Raw genomic sequence first — 20459 nt, 5'->3', positions numbered from 1 at the left:
AGTATTTAGAGGCAACAATGTGGTCACTGATGGTGTTCAATGCTGTTGGATTAGTCACTAAAATTTAGGTCTTTTCAATAGCACTAAGAAAATCTTTTTAAAAAATAAAGATAAAAATACATCAGAAGTTCATACTGATATTTGCAATTCAATCCAAGACTACAGTGTTTAACCTAACCTCATTGATTTTACATCTGTATCTCATTCTTTCTAGGCCAAAAGTCCTAAACCTTAACAATACCAACAATCTTACTCCAAGGCTGTATTCCATCACACACACACACACACACACACACACACACACCACACCCCCAGTCTCAAAATACCTACACCAGCATTACCGTCAACAACATGATGACTAATAAACAATTTGAGATGTTTTGCAGCTCTCTCTTTCTCCTTTTTTTTTTTTTCTGGTCTTAGTTTATACCTTGCCTGGGTGTCTAGTAACTTGCTGATAAAGTTTGTATATTTGTCGCTGCCCAAATATCATACTGAATTGCAATCCCCATTGTTGGAGGTGGGGTCTGGTAGGAGGTGACTGGATCATGGGGGTGGGTTTCTCATGAATGGTGTAGCACCTTCCTCTTGGTGCTGTCCTCACAATAGTGAGTGAGCTCTTGTGAGATCTGTTGCTGAAAAGCATGTGGCGCCTCCCACTCTCTCTCTTGCTTCTGCTTTCCCATGTGATGTGCCAGCCCCTGCTTTGCCTTCTGCGATGAGTGAAAGTTCCCTGATGCCTCCCCCAGAAGCCGAGCAGATGCCAGTACCGTGATTGTACAGTTTGCAGAATCATGAGCCAATGAAACCTCTTTTCTTTATCAATTATCCAGTCTCAGGTATTTCTCTGTAGCAATGCAAGAACAGCCTAGCACATGCGCTGTATTTTAAAGTCATTTGAAATAGCTCTTGGCCGGGCTCAGTGGCTCATGCCTGTAATCCCAGCACTTTGGGAGGCTGAGGTGGGCGCATTACTTGAGGTCAGGAGTTCTAGACCAGCCTGACCAACATGGTGAAACCCCGTTTCTACAAAAAAAAAAAAAAAAAAAAAAAAAATTAGCCAGGTGTGGTGGCACATGCCTCTGGTCCTAGCTACTCTGGAGGCTGAGGCAGGAGAATCGCTTGAACACAGGAGGCAGAGGTAGCAGCGAGCTGAGATCGCACCACTGCACTTCAGCCTGGGCAACAGAGTGAGACTCATCTAAAAAAAAAAAAAAGAAAAAGAAATAGCTCCTGTGTGGTTATGCCATCAATTCCATACAGTGTCAAATTCTTCTATTTCATTTTGGTTTTTACCTTTAGGAATTTAAAACATTTTAATTTCAAAGTTGTATAAAATATTTACATAGTCCCTAACTCAAATCTATAAACCACAGTGCATTTAGAAAAGTCCAGCTTCTATTTCTGTATTTTTTTTTTACCCTATTCTTTCCCCTTCCATTTAAAAATGGTTTTGTTCTTCCCTTCCATTTTAAAACATAAGCAAATATATATTTGCTATCTTCCTCTTTTCCAGATAAGTTATGCGAACTTTTTTTAAAAGAGACTTTATTTTTTAGAGCAGTTTTAGGTTCATGAGAGAGTTCCCATATGCCCTCTACTCCCACACATGCACATCTCTGACGATGAACATCCCCCGCCAGAGTGGACCATTTGCTACAATGGATGAAACAACACTGACACATCATTATCATCCAAAGTCTAGAGTTTACATTAGGGTTCACTCTTGGTGTTCTACAGTCTATGGGTCTGGACAAAGGTATAATGACATGTATCTACCACTATAGTATCATACAGAATAGTTTTACTGCCCTAAAAACCCTCGGTGTTCCAACTATTCATTCTTCTCTCTCCCTAAGTCAGCTATGCATACTTTCTACACCTTTTTTTAAAACCCAACAACCTGGAGGACACTGCAGGCTATTGAGACCTCCCCCATTTCTTTTTATACTTACAGTCCTCTGCAGTGTATGCAATGTGTGGCAGTATAGGTTACTCCATCTCTGTGCATTCAATTGGCTACACTATACAATTGCATTATTACAGATACAATATCTATTTTGCCTATCCCTTATTATAGGTTATTTAGATTTTTACAAAAATTGTTTTTGCTCTTATAATCAACACTGAGATGAACTTTTAAATATATACACATTCTGCTTGAATTTCTGACTATATCACTAGAATGGGCTTCTATCTAAAAAGTTACTGAGTACATCACACAGCTATTGCAAAGCAAACTAGGCCAAAACTTACTGACTTAAAATAACCATCATTGTTTACCTTACACTTCTGGGGTCAGCAATTTAGGTTGGCTTCATCTAGATGGTTCTTACAATCTACAGAGGGCTGAACCATGCATTTGTAGTTAGGGGCTGGCTGGGGCAGGAGTTAGCTTGTTTAAGCTGGAAGCAGCTAGGACAGCTTGTCTCTGCTTTATGTGGTCTCATCCTTCAGCAATCTGGCACTGGCTTGTCACGTTAGAGTTGGACAGGGTTCCAAGAGAGCAAGCAGAAGTGTGCAAGGCTTAAAATGGGCACATCTTCATTTCTGGTGTATTCTATTGTCTAAGTCAGTCACAAGACCAGCCCAGATTCAAGGATTGGGGAAACAGACTCCATCCTCTGGTAAGAAGAGCTATAAAAGTGACATCATAAAGGACATGGACACAGGGAGGGGCAGAGATGCAGGGCCAGTTTTGAAAGCATTCTACACCGTCAAGTCAAAGAATATGAACGAACCTTTATAAGCTCCTAGTATGTACTGGAAGGTTTCCACTCTTTTTTATTATTTATTTATTTATATTTTTTTGAGACAGGGCCTCAGTCTGTCACCCAGGCTAGAGTGCAGTTGTGTGATCTTGGCTTACTGCGGCCTTGACCTCCTGCGCTCAGGTTATCCTCCCACCTCTGCTTCCTGAGTAGCTGAGACTACAAGAACATATGCCATCATGCCTGGCTAATTTTTTTATTTTTCAAAAAGACAGGGCCTCACTACATTGCCCAGGTTGATCTTGAACTCCTGAGGCTCAAGCAATTCTCCCACATCAGCCTTCCAAAGTATTGGGATTACAGGCATGAGCCACTGCACCAGGCCTTCATTCATTTATCCTCTTTTTTCCCATATGACAGAATTTCACTCAGTGTAAACAGGCTGTCCTCCATTTCCATCTGGGCATAAATCCCCAGGGGCAATCATGAGTATTAATAAAATTATAGGAAGTATGCACTTGGAGCCTCACCTGCCTGCAGTGCCTATGAGGTGAATCCATGCAGTGCATAGCTCAACAAATTCAACCTCAACAAATTCAACCTGGTTGCCTAATGTGGGTATAAGGATTCCATTTTGCTCATGGCCCAATCTGGTAGACCATATTTCTCGGAAGGTGGTATCAATATTTGGATTTGATTTGAATCAAATTACAATTACTCTGGAGTTACTCCAGGTTATAGCCCAATATTCATACCCTCTCCACCTTCTCTAGAATCTTCTAGATCCTCATGGAGTGATCTGGATCAGAGTGGAAGAACTCTCCAGCTGGCAGAGCAGAGGCTGCAGTGCCCTGGGAGACAGGGGAGTGGATTCTACCCCGTCTCTGCTACTTACTAGCTGATATGGTTTGTCTCTGTGTCCCCACCCAAATCTCATGTTGAATTGTAATCCCCAATGTTGAGAGAGGGACCTGGTGGAAGGTGATTGAATTATGGGGGTGGACATCCCCCTTGCTGTTCTTGTGACAGAGTTCTCACGAGATCTGGTTGTTTGAAAGTGATAGAACTTCCCTGCTTTGCTCTCTCTCTCTTTCTCTCTCCTTCCCCACCATGTGAAGATTGTGCCTGCTTCCCCTTTGCCTTCCACCATGATTGTAAGTTTCCTGAGGTCTCCCAAGCCATGCCTCCTATATAGCCCGCAGAACTGTGAGTCATAAATTACTCAGTCTCAGGTATATCTTTATAAGAGTGTGAGAACAGATTAATAGACTAGCTTTGTGTCATTCGAGAATTATCATCTTTCTGAGCCTGTTTCCTAATCTGTAAAATTGAAAGAATAATCCCTACCTCATGGAGTCGAGGTGATGATTTGATGTAATATGGTGTAATATAATACGGTAAAAGAACCCCTTCCTTTTACTCCCAGCTTTAATATTTGAGGAAAACTCCTAGCTGGCAAGAGGAGTGGGAAAAGTAAAGTAAATCCTCCGTTAGGCCTCAAGTGTCTCAGATCTCTCAAGACACAAGGACCAGGGCTTCCCTTTGTCTAAGCATCTGGCTGGTGGAAATGAACATTTTACAGACGTAAGTAGTTGCTTTAAGGAATTTCAGCAATGGTGTAGTTCAGGTCAAAGATTTAAAGAACATGGTGCACAGACCAGTGCTGAAGCTGTGGCTGGCCACGCTACTTCCTTAATGTAGACGAGCGTTTGTGCAAGACCTCATCCATGGAGGCTGCTGCCTCGTCACAAACTCCACCTTCACCACTGCAGGCTCATGCAGGTGTCAAGTGGCACCAGGAGAGCAAATTTGTTTGGTTAAATGTCTGACTCATCATTCATAGCTTGACAGGTTTCTGAGCTTGCTTCAGACTTGACTTGAAAGAAAAAGGTGGGGGCTGGCAGAGAGGAAATAGGATCCTTTTATTACAGAACACTTTCCTGAGGGGTTGTTTTCTTGAATGTTAATCCAGACCCAGGTTGTTATTCTAAAGGTGCACTGGAGCCAAACTTCAGGATGGAGCTCAGCTGTTAACCCATTAGTGACTCACCCAACCATGGAGACCCAGGGATTTGTGTAAGGGCTGAGATGCTGCAAGACCTGCTGATTGGGAGCCAAAGATTCTGAATTTGCAGACTGAAGGCTCCCTTTCATCACTTGCCCTTCAGACCCAGAATCCTTGCTTATCAGTGGGAAGTGGCTGTCTGCTGGATCCCATTTGACATCCCTGAGCCTGGGAACTATCTGGTAATGAGTTTCATCTGGAACTAAGTCTGAACCAATATGGATTGTCATTTGCATGGGGTGGATGGTAGCTATACTGAATGCCAAGTGAAATAAATGTGAAAGCAAAAACGCAGGCCCCACCAGTGAGGGTCAGGGGATGTTACTCAGCAAGGTTAGCAAACTACAGCACACAGGCCAAATTCAGCCTGCTGCCTGTTTTTTATAAATAAAATGTTATTGGAACACAGTCACACTCATCTTTTTAAATGTATTGCCTATGGCTGCTTTTGTGCTAAAGCAGTAGAGTGCAGTGGCTGTGACACAGACTGCATGATAGGCAAAGCCAAAAATATTTGCTACCTGGCCCTGGGTTAGGAAAATGCTCGCCAACCCCTGGGTTAGATGCACCCTTCCAGAAACACAAACCCTTTCCTACTGACCAGCCCTGTGGACACGCTTTCTCTAGCCAGCATCCATCCTGAATGCAAGTAATGGCCTGGCCTCAGAGCCGAGAGCACCTGGTGCTGGGCCCACGGCCCTTCAGAGGCTGGCAAACCAGTGCTTCCACAGAAGGCTCAGGAAGATGGGCGGAGGGTGTGGTGGTTTCGCCGGGCAGCTCCTCTCTGCTGTTGACCCTCACTGGATTCATCATCTAGGGTGTTCTAGTAAGTAATGAAGAAACAAATAAATTCCTTTGATCGGGGCTATTTAAATTTTCTAGGGCTACTGTAGCAAAGTACTGCAAACACAGTGACCTAAACAAAAGGAATTTATCATCTCAGCTGGGCTTGGTGGCTTACACCTGTAATCCCAGCACTTTGGGAGACTGAGGCAGGCAGATTCCCTGAGGTCAGGAGTTTGAGACCAGCCTGGCCAACTCCTCTGGCCAACTCCTCTGATAGTGCTAGGGAAGGATCTGCTCCAGGCCTTTCTCCTGGCTCTAGTCGTTCCTTGGTTTACAGATGATGTTGTCTTTGTTTGTTCCCATTGTCTTCCCTTTGTGTTTGTCTCTGTGTCCAAATTTTCCCCTTTTTGTAAGGACACAGTTATATTGGACTAGAGCCTACCATAAACACTTTATCTTAACTAATTATACTTGCAATGATCCTGTTTCCAAATAAGCTCATATTCTGAGGTACTAGGGGTTAGAAGTTCAACATATGAATTTTAGAGGTGGGGGGCACAATGTAACCCAGAGCAGGAGCTCTGTGTCACTGCAAGGCCTGCGTCACACAATAACATGTAAATCTTATGACTGCAATAAAGAAAAAAAAATCCATAACATATGGCTCAATAAGTGATTAAACTTCTGTACAAGCTACCACGCTCTATTCTGAATCATTTAAACTTTATGAGAACCCTTTGCAAATGAGAAAATGAGTCCCAGGGTGTTTAATTTCTCGGATGGTAGAGCAGATTTCAAATCCTGGTCTGCCTGGTTTGGAAGCCCACTCCCTGTTCACTGGGCCAGTAGTTCTCAAACTACTATCTTGGAACCAGTGGTACCAGGATCACCTGGTAACTTGTTAGTAATGCAAAGCTTCAGGCCCCACCTTACACATGCTGAACCAAACACTCTGCTACAGTAGCAGAAGGGGACTGTGGCCAAGTTCCGGAACCCATGAATTGGGCCAAGCCTGAGAGCAGGCAGGTTGACATTTATTAGGTACGTAAGTGCCAGGCACATGGCTGATTGTCTTCATTTAGGCTGTTTTACATGATTGTGGTAGGCAGAAAATGGCATCCCCAAAAGGTCCAAATCCTAATCCCCAGAACCACGAAGGAGTTTCCTTACATGGTAAAAGCACCTTTGCAGATGTGATGAAATTAAAGGTCTTGAGATGGGGATATTATCTTGGGTTCTCTAAGCGGGGCCAACAAATCTCAAGGTCTTTATCAAGGCAAGAGGTAGGGAGGAGAGTCAGTTAGAAAATGTGTGGATGCTTACACTGGTGGCCTTGAAGATGGAGGTAGGGGCTATGAGCCCAAGAATGCAGACAGCCTCTAGAAGTTGGGAAACCAAGGAAATGAATTCTCCCCTAGAGCCTACAGAGAGAGAGCTGCCAGCACCTTGGTTTTAACCCAGTGAAAACCATTTTGGACTTCTGACCTCTGGAACTGTAAGATAATAAGTATGTTATTTTAATCTACTATGTGTGGTAATGTATTCATTTGTTACAGCAGCAACAGGAAACAGATACACTGTATCTGATTGGTTAATGTGTTTTGATCCAGGTGAATCTCCAACTTCAAGCTACAAAAGCCAATGCCCGCAGCAGCCTTGTTCCTGGCTACCGGACCTCTCCACTGCTGAATCAGTAAGCTATTAATAGTTCAAAGAACCACCATCCACGGAGGCCAACTTGGCCTTCACCAACAAGGAAGCTAACAGGTAATAGCGGTTTTAATGACATGGAGTCTAGACCAGTGGGTCTCGAGCTGCAATGTACATACAAATCACCTGCAAAGCTGAAGAGAATGTAGGTTCCAAGGCCGGGCGCGGTGGCTCCCTCTTGTAATCCCAGCACTTTGGAAGGCTGAGGTGGGTGGATCATGAGGTCAGGAGATCAAGACCATCCTGGCTAACACGGTGAAACCCCATCTGTACTAAAAATACAAAAAAATTAGCCGGGCATGGTGGCGGGCACCTGTAGTCCCAGCTACTTGGGAGGCTGAGGCAGGAGAATGGTGTGAACCCGGGAGGCGGAGGTTGCAGTGAGCAGAGATCGCGCCACCGCACTCCAGCCTGGGCGACAGAGCAACACTCCATCTCAAAAAAAAGAGAAAAGAATGTAGGTTCCGCTTCAGAAGGCCTGACATTCTTCATTTCTAACAAGCTCCCACCGGGTGATGTGATTGGCTGGCAGGGACACGCACATAGCAAGCCATGGATGCCTACTCATCAGAGACCACCACCTCCTCAGAGTCCCTCTGCATTTAGGGGTCTAGGTGAGGGCTTTCAAAATCGGATGGGTCATCAGCCTCACCTGGGTGCCTGTCAACAAAGGGTGGACTCCACCTCGGGCCCGCAGAACCGGGAATCTGCATGTCTACTGGGCGCCTCCATTCTGAGGCCAGTGGTTTATGCACAGGTGTTTGAACACAACTGCTTGAAATCATAAAAGCAAGCAACTCCTCAGCAGATCACCTGCACCGCCATTCCGATTTTGTACAGAATCAGTGCCATTATCTGAAATATGAAATGCTTATCCCCTGACCACTCCTCTTTCCTCCTCATCTTAGTAGGACCTCAAGCACTTCAAAGCCTGAGTGAAACCCCCAAAAGAAGGTGGCTTGGCTGCAGAGGGAGCCCCACAGAGACCCCTGAGAGGCTGAGCAGAGGGACACTGAGCTCCCACTGCAGGGTCAGGGCCAGCCAAACTCTATGACTTCCTTGCTTTCTGGATCCCAAGCTCTCACCACCGGCCAGACATTATTAGTGTGAATTCCACCTCCTTTTGCTGGGGAGGGCAAAGTGCAGCAGCCTGCAGGTACGATTTACTGCAGCATGGGCTCATAAAACACTGCAAATGAAACTTCAAAGGCCATGGGCAGCCACTGCCCGTGGGTCCACCTTTCTCCAAACCCTCGTTAGCCGCCCACCCTTGGAGTTCTCCTCCAGGGTGATCTCAGCTCCCTTCCCTACCCCACCCTCCATTAAGGCTCCCATTAAGTAAGCTGGTTTTATGACATCAGCGGTGATTAAACTGACCTGATTTCTCCCAGGCTGGCAGAGTCAGGAGCCCGGAGTCAATATGGAAACCAATTCCAAGGGCCTCAGCTAAGCCACTCAGAGAAAAAAAGACCTGAGCCTTATTCTGAGAGGGGGGAAAAAAAAATGGTGTGCAGCTGCAGCTTATCCCACGTGATACTGAGCAGAATCCCAAAGAAATAGAGTGGGAGAGACCCAGCCATGCCTGCAGCCTGCCCCTCTCTCGGCTTGTTGCTAGGATTAGGGAAATGCTCTGACCTACACATGGATGGACGCCTGCTCAACAGAGTTGGTATAACTAGCGCTATTTCCCTTGGGGACAGCGGCAGCCTCCTGCCAGGTCATCTTGTTTGCTGGGCTTACTCCAGGATTTGCCAGCCCCATCCTTCCACCTAGGTCTCCTCGGACCCACCGCACTACCTCTGGCTTACTTTTTCATGCTTTGTCCCATACCTGGAGTAGCTTCTTTTTCTTTTTTTTCCCTTATTGAATAAACTCCCACTCATCCCTCAAAACTCTGCTCAGGCTTTGATTCTTCCAAAACTCCTTCCTCCCCTCACCCCCAGCCAGAATTACTTTCATGCATATAATTCTGTTTGTTCTGGCCTCAAAGCGTGGTCCCTGGACTGGAAACTTCAGAAGCATCTGGAAATGTGCTAGAAATGCAGGCTTCCAGGCCTCCCCTACCACTCCTTTACAAGCACACAAGGTTAGTGCTTCCGTGGGACACCCATCTCTATAGCATCCTCTGCTTTTCCCCTTTGGCACTGCCCACAACTGTCATTCTTGGATTCTTTAATATCTCTCCCTCCATCCCCCGCCCATAGACTAAGTTCCCCAAGACCCACTTTGTGTTTCTGCTCCTGCATCCTTGGTGACAGCCAGTGCCTGCAACGTTGTAGCAGCACTTCTCCTCTGGGCTCCTCCTCATCAGCTCAGGTGCTACTTCATTCTGGCCTGCAAACTTCCAGGTCCTACCCATGGTTTCCTTCCATAAGCGCAGGGAGTCGCAGGCAGCAGGGCTCTGGCAGCCCGACCTGACTTGCCAGAGCTTAAGACCTGACCTGTATGGGTTAATGATGAAAGCGCTGCTGGGGAGTCTCCACGTGGCTATTTTATACATCAGTCTCCATTGCCCAAGTCTCAATGGAAGACCCCTGCTTCCTTTTGGTTCCCGGGCACATAGTGAGTGCTTTCATTCCTGACTGTAGGTTTCCTGACGTGATCTGGTCAGAATAGGGGAATTCTTCATGCTAGGTGATTCGCTGGACAAAGTAGTGCTTTAGCGGCTACTGTGCACCAGGTAGATCCCAGGTGCTAAGGACAGAACTTCGAACAAACAGACAAAACTCCAGCCTCTTGGGGCTTACATTCCACCATATGTCCCTGTATTTGTGTTAAAAGAACAGAGTAATGTGTTCCCAGTACGTAACATTTTCCTAGCCTTTAGAAACTGCATTCCCTATGAAAGTGAGCCGTGGGTTGCTCTGGAGATGTGGCCTGTGTCACTGAAAAGTTGTCAAAGTTTTCCCTAAGGATTCTAGAGTCTATCCTTGAGGTATTACCTCAAGGATTCAGTAGGTCTCTGGTTTCTAGGGTGTGGTATTCACAGTGGTGACAAACATTATTGTAAGAGAATGTTCTACCCTTGAGAATTCCTCTGGGGATGGGAAGAAAGCCAAAAAGCAAACTGCTTCGTCCTCTAGTTTAATCTGCCTGTTACACGGTCTCCTAGCAGCCTGTATCTTCTCTTCAAAGCACTTCGTTGTTTGTACAACTATTAGTTTTATTTCTTCCCTCCCCTTTCCTCTCTCTCCTCTCCTGGTTGCCTTCCCTCCTCTCCTCCTCCTCCTCCTCCTCCTCCTCTTTCCTTCTCTTTCTCCTTCCTTTCTCCCTCTTTCCTCCTGTCTCTCTTGTTCATGATTATTTCTACCATGTAGCATATGCTTACACATGCTGGTGTTCTGTAAAATTGGGGAATGAAGGTGGGGAGTGAATCTTGAGATTATCCTTAGACCTGCAACGCTTGTGCATTTGATATTTTTATTTTAGGGCAGAGGAATTTTTTATTTTATTTGTTTGTTTATTTATTTTTTTGAGATGAAGTCTCGCTTTGTCACCCAGGCTGGAGTACAGTGGTGTGATCTTGGCTCACTGCAACTTCCCCCTCTCAGGTTCAAGCCGTTCTCCTGCCTCAGCCTCCCAAGTAGCTGGGATTACAGGCATGTGCCACCATGCTTGGCTAATTTTTGTATTTTTAGTAAAGATGGGGTTTCACCAGTTTGACCAGGCTGGTTTCGAACTACTGACCTCACGTGATCCACCTGCCTCAGCCTCCCAAAATGCTGAGATTACAAGCTTGAGCCACCACGCCTGGCCAGGCAGAAGAATTTTATTTTTGAGATTTATGACCTAATGCAGCCCTTACCAATATTCTGAACACTCTCCTTTTAAGTTTTTGAGTAAGCCAGTTTCATTACAAGTCATCATTGTCAGCTTCAGGTGTTTGACCTAGAGAAGGACGTTTGTATTCCACTTTGGGCTATGGCTCTACTTAATTAAGTAATCTTAAGTAGATGCTCCTGCCTCACTAGGCCTCCAAGCATCTTCCTTGTAAAAGGAGTTGATTGGTCTGTGTGATTCCTTAGTACTCTCCAGCTCTACAGCCCTTCCCCATTCAGCCAGAGGACACGGTGCTTCTTCGAGGTCTCTGCCAGGACATTAGTAGGCAGTGGAAATCTTCCACCAACATTCAAGGGGGATTTTGAACATCAGAAGATGGAAAATGAGAATCAATCCATCAAATTTATGATTTGTTATTAATTAAGGTTGAAAGAAAAGAGTGAAAGTACTGACCAATATGCATCTGTGATTTTAATCAGCCATGCTGTCGCAGTCTTCTGTTTCTGTGGAAAATTAAGATTTGCCTTTATGTCAGCTGCTGGGTATTTGGGCAGACAATGTTGTAGGAGGAGAAAAGTACAGCTGTTTTGGTCAGTTCCAGGTCTGCATACTGACACCTCTGCTCACTAGTGATCTTGACCCGGCTTCTCTAAGCCTCAGTTTCCTCATCTGTAAAATGGAAAGAATACCCATCTTATTGTGACTATTATTAGATAAATGAAATTGTGTACGTAACATGCTTGACACATAGAAAGCACTCAAGAAAAGCTAACTTAGGGTTGGGCGCAGTGGCTCATGCCTGTAATCCCAGCACTTTGGGAGGCCAAGGCAGGTGGATCACCTGAGATCATGAGTTTGAGACCAGCCTGGCCAACATGGTGAAACCCTGTCTCTACTAAAAATACAAAAAAATTAGCCGGGCATGGTGGCGTGCGTCTGTAATCCCAGCTACTTGGGAGGCTGAGATAGGAGAATTGCTTGAACCCAGGACGGGGAGGCTGCAGTGAGCCGAGATCATGCCACTGCACTCCAGCCTGGCCAATAGAGCAAGACTCTGTCTCAAAACAAACAAAAAGAAAACAAGAAAAAAGAAAAGCTAACTTATTTCTACTGACTTTTCCTAGTTGATTTGTGAAAACAAGGTGACAGGCCAATTTGGAGAAAAATATGGGTAGAAGTTGGTGACCTGGCTTTACTTAGCCAAGTCTTTTATTCACTGACCAGATTGTCATCATCTTACCTGTGTTCCAGAATTGGTAAATTGTTACAGAAGAGTCCCGGAGCTTTGAAGGAAAAAAGTGGGAAACTTGCTGCAAAGGCAGCCAGACCTGGCCCCATCCTCCAGCTCCCTGGGGTATTTTAAGTCAGCGTCTCAGATGATGATGATGATGGTCACCATCCGATCACCATTTACCATGTTCCTACATATGCATTGTCTCATTTCATTCTCAGCCATAGCAACTCTGTGGGATGGTGGATTACATGTTGTTATCTGGTGAGGAAATCGAAACTCAAGGAGGTCTGATGACTAGCCCACATTCACACTGCTGATCCGTGGATGGAGAAAGAGTTGAACACAGCTCCTGACTCTAGATCCAGAGAGTCTCTTTGCCACTTCATGTAGTCAGGCATAAAATAATGATTCTGTGTTATTTCTGAATATTTAACTTATATGTAATTTCACTCTCATGTTTTCACTTCCTTACAGAATATCTACTTCTTTCAAGAAGTATTTTAAAGATCAATGCTGTCATATTCATTTATTTTACTATAGATCAAATTCTATGGTAACAAATAAGATTACCAAAAATCCCCAGGTATGTCTACATACGTATATATGTATGTGTGTATGCACATGCATATATATCTTTTTCTTTCAAAAGCTCTATCCAATAGTCCAGAAATACATTCCATTTAAAAGAAAAATAAATGCATTCAATTTAAAATCCCAAATGAACTTGCTCAATTTTGGCGGGGAGGGAGATTGTGTTGAAATTTAATTTCGTTGCTATTTGGGACTCATGCAACTTCTCAGAAGAGACACAGTTTTTCAGTAGAGATAAATGACCTCTTCCAAGAACAATGGAAATAGAAAGGGGGTGGGTGTGGGTGTGGGGTGGGGGGCGCCGCGGGAGAGGGGCAGGAAGCACAGATGAACTGAAAAGAGAAGAGTTCTAAGCAGGTTGGCTTCCTTTAAAAAGATGGGAGAGGGTCTCCAAAAAATAAATAAAATAAAAAGTTAGGCTACCTATTGGACTATCCTTCAAAGAGTGACTGTGACTTAGTGTAAAAGCAGATTTAAAAAAATATAAATACAGTGAGTCACAAAATTCTCTCACCAAAACCAAGATATGAAAAAAAAAAAAAAAAAGTAGCTTCTATTTTCTTCAAAACTGCTCTGAGCTTCGTGTAAGCCTCATTCCCTGGGGAATCCAGGAAAACTTAGAATTGCCAAGAAACAGTATTCCGATTTCCTCTGATTTAAAGTCTCCTTTCCATTTAACCATTCAGTCTATTCTACTAGGTATCATCTGGTGGGGTGTAAGAAGTCTCTTGAGATAAATAATGTTTCAGAGCATGCCTTTTTCTTTCCCTTCCCAGGATGGTGTCTATATACCAGGGGGTATGAGGGAGACTCTCTCTTCCCTCATACTGTGTCTGGACAGACCAACTCCTTGGACTGGTGACTGCTGAGTGGGCCTGGTTCTGTCTGGCTTCTTGAGAAGCCACATGTGCTGACCCTACTGCTGGAGCCCATAGTCCTGATCATTTGTCCTGTCTCACTGTGGCCTCTCTTGCCACTCCCGAGTCTTTGCTGGTCCACTTGTTTCCTCAGAATCTCTGGGTCCTCTCTCAGGGGCATGAAGGCTCCCTCAGTTGTGAGGAACAGGAAAGATGGCCTTGGACTCATCCATTCATTGCCTTCCATCACCTCCACATCATTATTCTTCAATGGTGTTAAACATGTCCTCAGACTGAAGCTTACAACCTCCTTGCATGAGTCCTGGAGAAAGTCTCATCCACTGTCTCCTCCCAGTATCTTTTATCTTCCCTCCGAGACTGGATGTTTCAGAAGCATCCCACCCTCGTCTTGAATTTTCTTCCCTGAGCCGCTGGCTCTAACCTACATTCTTTACCACCATCTCTCCTTTTCCCCCCGTCTTGGCTCATAAGTGAATGGGGTATTTTCACTGCACTGGGAAAGAAACTAGATTAGAGTCTTTTAAGCTTGAATCTGATATGTATTGGGAGTTAAGGGAATTCAGACTGGCCTTCAAGATTACTATCTTGACCACTAAATGTCTTTTGAATGTCAAAAACTGCATGTTCTTTTCTTTGAATTCATGCTGATAAACCCGAGACAAATAGATGTCTATGGCAGAACTTTGAGATAAATCAGTATATTAATGAATTTTTTTAAAATTACAAAAAATTAAAATAAAAATAGAAGAATATGTTATTACAAATATTCAACAACATAAACATATGTAGTAAAAAGAAAAATTCTGTCTTGCCTTACACCCCATCCTACCATCATACTTTCCCCTCCAGATATAACCACTATTAACAGTTTAGGGTATACGCTTCCAGACCATTTTCTATATGTTTATATACATATGTATGTGAAAACTAAACAAAGGTATAGTTTTGCTTCAATTTTTAGTGAAGTGACAATGACACATAGTCTTCTTTTACTTAACAATATGTTTTGTAACTCATTCCCTGTCAGTAGGTATCAGTCAACTTCACTTTTAAAAACTGATGCGTGGTAATCCACAGTATGGATGGACCATTATTTAGTCAACCATTTTTCATGATGTTACATTTACATTATCTTACAACTTTTGGCTTTTATAAACGGTGAAACCCTTGTTTACATCTCCTTATACAGTAGCTCAAGCATTGCAGACATGTATGCTTTATAAGAACCTAATGTGGAAAGTGATGACATTCCATATCTGTCCTTTGACCACCTGTAAACACGAAAAGCAATGCTGTCAGGAGCCCCATAGTCAGAAGCTGAGCTTCTGCTTTAATTTTGGTCGTTATTCTTCATTTTTACCACTCAATCAGCCCCCCTGAAATGGCAGAGTTTTCAATTTAAATTTTTCTTCTTTAAAAAAATTTCTTTTATTTTTTATTTTTATTTTTTAGAGATGGGGTCTTGCTATGTTGCCCAGGATAGTCTTGAACTCCTGAACTCAAGTGATCCTCCTGCCTCAGCCTCCCAAAGTGCTAGGATTACAGGATGAGCCACTGCACCCAGCCATCAACTTATGTTTTTCTCAATCAAAAAGTACCACAGTAGAGGTAGAATAAGGCAAATTCAATGTGTTAATCAATGTTTATTGGTATGGACCTATTTGTAGTATCATTATTTCAGAGAATAAAGTTGAAACTCACAGTGCATCATCCTCAAAACTGCAGAGTGGTCTTTTCGTGGGTGGCAGAGTCATGGCAGTGGGTTCTGTCAATGGTGGTCATGCAGGACAGCAGTATGCCCAAGTTACCACCATGGTGATGAAGACATGAAATGCTTGCTTCTCTGCACTGTACAGGGCCTCAGTGGAGAAGAAGCTTGTGGCTGCAGGCACAGCACAGCTCAGGTAACCAGCTGTCTTGACACGGGTTTGTCGCTACCCAGTTTATTGATTCACCACCGTGGAGACTTCATGCCCTCCTTTCTGCTTCCGCTGCCTTTACCGTTTCTGCTAAACTATATTCTTTCTCTCCTAGGTCACTGGACAGATGGTCCCTTTGGATCATGTGCTCATCCCTGGTCCAGTCAGCTGTGACCAGAGGAGCAAGATCATGTGAGACAAGGCTTGAAACCTAAGGAATTTCAAAGAGGGAACCATGATGGGCATTCAGCGGCATCTCAGGAGGGGGCAGAGTAACCAGCAGGTGCTTTGCATGCTGGTCTTGTGTGTCTGGAAAGGGCATCCTGCTAAAACATTTGTCATGAAACTTCTCATCAGCATTTCCAGCGTGCAGGAGCAACCGCAAGAGCCACTTAGATACCATCTGATTATAATGTGTTTCTCAGAGAAATAAATAGCCCAAATGGAAACACACTTCTGGTTGTCAATTTTTACAAACCCCTGGAACTCAATGACAGTTCTCCAGGATCGATATGGTCTGGTGACAGTGAATTGATTGTTCCAGCAGAGATCTTTAATGAGATTGTTCACACTATTCAGGCACCACCATCTCCAGCAGATTACAATGACAATGGCGGGGCCTTGTGAATATAGAAAGCAAAGCAACCTTCCTGCTCATTTCTTTTTGAAAGCACTAACCCCTAGCAGCAAGGCCTTCTTGTTAATTAGTTGTTAATTATTGGGACAACTCGTGAAATGTTTGTTAAAGAGCTGGTCCAAGTGGCAAAGAAAAGAACCCAGAGCAAGAGACTGAATTGAAGGGTAATAAAAGGAACGAATACGCTTTTACACAGTTCACTGGCACCAAGGAAATTCTAGCAACTTACTCCTCTGGTGCAAGAGGAGAGGTACTGTAGAAATGCATAGCAAACAAACTAGAATGGATGAAAATATAATAGACATGTAGAGCTAGAAGGAACCTCTATAATCATCTTCCCTTATTTTGCAGATTGGGAAACCCAGGTAACAGCGCATAGATGAATTGCCTAAGATTTCGCTCCTAGTTGGTGTCCTGCGAATCACTGCAGCCCAGAGAACTCACCACTACCAGGCCCAGTTGAAGGTGAGTGGTGGGGCTTTTGATTTGGACCTCCCATTACAAAGGGGTTCTATTCTAGTGTTTTTTTCTTTATCCTCAAATGACAAGTATGGTCTATGATGTATACGGTTAAAGCAACACACCGACAAGCTATGGCATACATGATCAAAGCAATAAACCAACAGATTTAGATTGTCTTTCATGTAACTTTTAACCTGTATCCCATGACTGTATAACCAGACCACACTACCTTTGAAGCTTTATAAATAAATACTTTAAAAATAAATTCCATTATTGTTTGAACAGTTATATTGTGTCATTTACTTATTCTTTTTTTTTTTTTTTCTATGAAAAGTTCATTTGTTACGTGTATATCTACAATATACCATAGTTTTTCTTATCTTGTTTTGGCATTTAAAATTTTTTTATCTTCTCTTTACTTTTTAAAAAATATTCTAAAATCTACAAAAATAGAAGCAGCCCAGGCTTCTCGAACCTCTCAGGGCTCTCGTTCACTGCTCTATGTGTTCTTATTGTAGCATATCGCTTTCATAAGGGATTTAAGTTGACACAGTCAGGTTGTAGCTTTCATGATGTTACATTAACATTATCTTACAACTTTTGGTTTTTATAAAGGGTGACTATCTTTTTTTTTAAGTAGGAGATTCTGTGTTTCACATCTGGAAGGCTGTCATAGGAACCGAGAACTTTGCTATCCATCTCCTGTCAGGTGTAGACAACCTGGACACCAGTCCCAGTAAATTCTTAGGGAAGAGCAGTTAATATTTTCATTCTCTACACTAGCCACGTCGATTTGTTTGGGTGGCTCTGTAATATGCCTTCAAGTTCATTCTTATGCACAATCATCTTTTAACTTAATATAGTTACTTAATGCAGTTGACTTAGTTTAGTTAACTTAATATAGTTTAATATAGTTAATTTAATATAGTTTACCTGCAATATAGCAGGTAAAAAAATCAGAGTAGGGGTAAAGTAAGAATATTATTAAAAACATTTTTATTCCCCCTTGAAGAGTTGCTGTAAAATGTTGTCTTTTCATTCCTGCTTTCTGCTTTCAGAAGTGATTTGGAAAGTATTGCGGGATGATGCCACTTTTATAATGAAACTACGTAGGTTCTATGCAATCTATGATAATTGAAGATTCTATTCCTTAGGAAACCCTTCCGTCCCTTACACTGGCCCTGTTACGTGGTGCCAGGCGTGCAGCCTTACCTGACGCACCTAGGACTTCTCTCTGTCTCATTCTTCTCCCAAGTTACACTGTGTAGTCTCAATGGTTCTCAAACTTTAGCCTGCATGAGATCACCTGGCAAACTGGTGTAAAATGCAGAACCCAGCCTCTCTCACAGAGATTCTGATTCATTAGATGTGGAGCAGGGCCAAGGAATCTGCATTTTTAAGAAACACTGCATTTCAGTGTTAGGCATTTTAGAAGCACCCTTGAGAAACCCTGATCTGCCCACATTTTCTTACCAGTCCCTTGGCTGGTAAGTCCCTTGACACGGATGCATGCTTTTGTATCCATCCAAGGGACCTGGTAAGAAGCCTCTGAATTATAGGCTTTATCTGTTTATTTGGGTGACTCACTCCGGGGATCCCTGGGTAGATGCCCCTCCTCACTCAATCTGACTCCCAGGACCTTCCTCCACTCCCTTTGCCTCTGGCAGGGAGAATAAAAGGAGCCTGGAGAAGGGCAGACCCCCAGCAGAATAATGCCTACCAGTGGGACCTTCCTTCTAGGCTCACTGCATTACCTGTGAATATATTTTTAGAATAGATTTAGAAAAAACTCAGGCCATTTGGGGTCAGTTCTGGTGATTCTGGTTTATGATCAAGTGGGAGAATTACTATTCAAGATCAAGCTACATATAACTATAACACACATCACAGCTGGCATTCTGGCTTGGGTCATAAATGCATCCATGGCATCAGATGCAGCGTTTCAAAAATACTCTCTGTAATGATGGTGAATATCACAGCCAGGCTGCCCTGAATGAACTTACAGGTTGCTTACAACTTGCTCTTGTTCTAATGGGTTGGGCAGCCATTTTTACTGACTGTCTCGTTGATTCATTGGTACTCCGCTATGCCAGTTGTCAAATACTTATACTACTGGAATTAATATATAATTTTTCTCCTGAAGGACAAAACTCCTGTGAATATCTCATTTGAGAATGTTTCTTAAAAATCTAATCTCCTGAACTAATAGTCAATCTTTGCAAATGACGTAAGTCATATGACTCACATTCTAAGTGAAAATCTACTGTAAGCCAGGTTAATATTGGTCCTACATTTATTCCACGTATTAGCTTATATAAGCTTGAAATCTCCATGTTGTGTGTCTACTGCTGCACGCATTCACTTCCCAAGTCTGCATAAGGTTGGAAATTTAATACTCCCGATACTCGAGCAAAAAGATGCCTTTAACTTTCTTGGCCATATCTTTAGCTTGGTTTCCTACAGATGGCACTCTGCTGATTCATTTCCTGATGGTGCACTCAAGTTGATTGTTTTATTCTTTCGAAGAATGTTATAAATTGCAGTTTGCTTAGAGTTGAATGATGATGGGGTGGGCTGGGGTTTACAGTTGAGAAGCACCACTTTAGCTTATAATAGGAAGCATGTAATTTCAATTCATGAAATAGGCTGGAGAAGTATTTATAAATAATTATATGTCTGGATGTGTTTGTATATATAGTTACATTTATTTTTAAGCATACATAGAACTTAAATTAAATATAAAAATATTCATACCTATAGTAATGCAAAAACCACTATACCATTTAAAAATTTTTAACTTAAGTTCCAATTCTGGGAGTAAAAGGAGTGGTCAATTCTCAGTTATCACCACACCTGACTTATCAGTAGAACACTAGATACAACTGATGAATCCTTCCTTCATTTTGCTGTCAGACATTACTTGCAGTTGGCTTTCCTTCTGCCTCTGGGACTGCACCATCTGTTAGTCACCATTGCTTGTTCCTTCTCTTTTGACCAACCTCTGAGCATCAGAGTGATGAGGATTTAATCTTTGGACCTTATATGGAGCTATACTCACTTCCTAAAATTTCAGACTTGTGTATCCAGTTACCTAGTTAACTTTCCATTTGGACATCTAACAAATATCTCCTGCTGAGTGTGTCCAAGGCAGAACTCTTAATTTATAACCCCTCATCCCAACCTCACCATTCCTGTTGTTTTTCCCATTATGATAAAAGGCAATTTCTTTGCTCTCCTTGCTTAGGCCAAATCCTCAAAGTCATATTTGACTGTTCTTCTTTTCTCATACTCCATATTCAATCTGCCAGCAAATCCCATTGGCTCTTCCTTTGAAATATAATCTGCCAATCTCACCACCTCCTTCACCTTGCTGGTCCAAGGCTCTGTAATCTCTCTACTATATTATTGCCATGGCCTAATTACTGGACTTTCTATCTCTTGTCTCTCTTAGACTTTTCTCAGCACAACAACCAGAGTGATCCTCTTAAATTTTAAGCCCAAACATGTCACGTTTTTGCTCAAAACCCTCCAATGTTTTCTCAAATCATTCAGCACAAAAACCAGAGTCCCTCTAATTACTTATAAAACGCTCCCCCAATCTACCATCCCTAACCTCATCACTAATACTCTTACACTTAATTATCTGCTACAGCCCTACAATTTCCTCTGCTGTTCCTCAAACATCC

At 43.0% G+C, this 20459-nt stretch overlaps 1 long non-coding RNA gene across 1 annotated transcript; it reads left to right on the top strand.

Moving 5' to 3' along the window:
- Positions 1-8454: 8454 nt before the first annotated feature.
- Positions 8455-16127, top strand: LOC140710524 (uncharacterized). The gene is made up of 3 exons (XR_012091595.1): positions 8455-8778; positions 9263-9358; positions 15790-16127. It is a non-coding gene; the product is annotated as an uncharacterized lncRNA (long non-coding RNA).
- Positions 16128-20459: the final 4332 nt, after the last annotated feature.

The sequence above is a fragment of the Chlorocebus sabaeus genome, chromosome 27 (assembly GCF_047675955.1).
Source record: "Chlorocebus sabaeus isolate Y175 chromosome 27, mChlSab1.0.hap1, whole genome shotgun sequence".
NCBI lineage: Eukaryota > Metazoa > Chordata > Mammalia > Primates > Cercopithecidae > Chlorocebus > Chlorocebus sabaeus.
This window is presented reverse-complemented; position numbering and strand designations above follow the sequence as displayed.